Source organism: Chiloscyllium plagiosum, chromosome 5 (genome assembly GCF_004010195.1).
Source record: "Chiloscyllium plagiosum isolate BGI_BamShark_2017 chromosome 5, ASM401019v2, whole genome shotgun sequence".
Lineage (NCBI taxonomy): Eukaryota > Metazoa > Chordata > Chondrichthyes > Orectolobiformes > Hemiscylliidae > Chiloscyllium > Chiloscyllium plagiosum.
In genome coordinates this window covers 10688185-10690906 of record NC_057714.1, presented here as the reverse complement: position 1 = coordinate 10690906, position 2722 = coordinate 10688185, and positions in this window count along the sequence as shown.

Sequence of the window (2722 nt, the reverse complement as noted above, 5' to 3'; positions counted from 1 at the left end):
AACTAGCTCTACTAACTGTTATCTCATCTCGCCGTAGTCACCTTTCAGCTTCAACCTTACTCTGCTAATTGCTGTAAGAGCATTCCACTATTCTTATCCCATCCTGTCTTTCACAGACCACAGATTGCCAGTAGTCTTCATACTTTAACCCTTCCCATGCTTTCCATAACATCAGGTTATGTGGTGATGTCATTTGCTGTGATGATGTCATTTCTTGTTCCTTTCCTCAGAGGATGGGAGGTGGGGTCCAAATCAATGTGTTAGTTGATATGTCTGGTTCCAATCGGAATTCAATCTACAAACACATTGATTTCCTCTGAAAAACAGAGGAAATTACATCACCACAGTAAATGATATCACCACAGAAACTTGCGCCACCACAGGAAATGGCATCACCAATCCAAGGAAACCAAACACATAAACAGAAAGCGGGTCGCTAGTGTCAGTGCTTCACCGGAGGCTCACTGATGATGTTAGCTAGAATGGCGAATGCAACATCTGAAAACGAACCTTCCAGCTCAACGAGCAAACTTACATCCAGAATAGCAGTTGTTGATTTACCTGCTCCATTAAGTGCATAAAATTGGGAATCAAATGCTGGAGACTGAAAAAACAGTTGAAGAAAAAAATGCTTCCTTCCTTCCTTCATCCAGGACACTACTGTTTGCTGAAAATATTATTTAAAGAACCTCTCTAGTCTATGGACTAAATTTCCACTTTGAACTCAACTACTAAAAATCGTCATTGGTCTCTGCCTTGCACGAGTGGCATCCCCTGCACATTGACTTCCTTTCCTTGTTAGGTTTAGAGTTCAAGCATTCAGCAAAACATTTGATAAATATCTGTGCAGACAACTGCTCAGAATCACTTCTCCACAGGTCCCACAAACCCTGGGTATCATCACATTTTCAAGGTACATTTGTGTGGTATTGTGTGTTAAAAGATGCTGCCACCATTATTCTGTCCTTAACAGGGCATAAAGGCTATTTGAATTATGGTAGTGGAGGAACAAGGCTTAATGAAGGCTTAACAAGAAGAGACTCTTGGCTGATCAAGATGAAGTTTACTGCATGATAACAATTAGGTGAAACTTATATTAGCATGGCAGAATTTGTTACTTATACTTTTGGCAAACATTTATGATACATCTAGAGCCTACAAGATCTAAAACTATTTTCCCAATTTTCCCACGTAAAAATGTATGACAACAGGAGACTGGATTAAGTCCCACACAGTCTCCAAGATTAACCCTTTCAGAATCACTACCCTTTACAACTTTCCCCCACTTTCACCGCTTTCTTTATCACTAAAGTTAATATTTATACATTCATGAATCTAATTGCATTTATCTCTACCCCAATTCTTCCAAGAAATCCAGTTTCTCAAATTCAGGTGATCTGGAGATCTCACAATTCTTCCAGATACATTTGCTTTCAACTCTATCAATAAAAACATCGATTTGGACCCAATGGTTGGTTCTTGGGTTGAGGACTGTTGATCCTGATTCAGATTTTCTTGATGGTTCAGATTTGACTTCCCATGTTCTCTAAAATGTCTGTTTTTTGGATGAACTTCTATCTTTTGGATGTACTTCATAGAAAGTATCACTCCCTTTGACCCAGGGAGTTGCTTCACTGTCTTATCTGAAGGACCTGTAATCGATTGAATGTCTTTCACAGGGGAACCTTTCCCTGCTGAATCAAGCAGTTGCCCATGACAGCCTCTGGGGGACCTTAATCTCATGAATTTCCAACATGAAGATGGCTGCTCAGCGGAAGCAAATACTTTATTCCTTGCATTATCATGTATTGTATAACTCAATTTTTTTTCTTCTGTTTGACTATAATCCCAGAAATCTGGAAATATTTGCCATTTTTCGCTGGATGTAAGGCAGATAATCTTCAGTTTGTGCAAGTAAATCTGTTTTCTCAATCTGCTGCTAGATCTGTGTTGAAGTAAATAATCTCCTTGCTTCAACCTGTTGCTGAGGTTGGACATCTTCATTCCCTTTTTGTGGTTGTTGTATTGATGCATCATCATTTTCCTATCCTCAGTCATGACACTGAGGATTGCTGCCTTTTATAGCATGACCTCTGTCACTGGTACTGATAACGCTACTTTGGAATATGAGAAATTGAAATGTTTCTTGAATTGTTTTGTTATCTCATTATATAACACCAAAATCAAATTTGCAATAACAATTTGCTCTGCAAACAAATTCTGTTCCTGATCCCTCGATGAGCTCACCTGGATGTACTCTTCATTTTTATTGTCAGTATTTGCTTCAGCTTGCAAACACCTCCACCATCTGAGAGTTCATCAGTGATGATAGGAATGAAAAATATTGCCACCAATCATGTACTTCTTACTGTTAGCAGTTTGCATCAATTCTCTCATGCCCACATGGGTAATGTCTTTGGATTGCGTCTTTTTGCATTTTGCTATGAGTCTGTGAGGCCCAGTGAAATCTTCTGTCAGTTGCCTGTTAACCTCTTAGATGATTAGAGTTTGTTCCTGATTGGTTTCTCTTTGTGGAGGAGCAAGCGAGGGCTGCAGATGCTGGAGATCGGATTCGAAGAGTGTGATGCTGGAAAAGCACAGCAGTTCAGGAGCATCTGAGCTTCCTGATGAAGAGCTTACGCTTGAAACGTCGACTCTCCTGCTCCTCGGATGCTGCCTGACCAGCAGTGCTTTTCCAGCACCGCACTCTTCGACTCTGGCT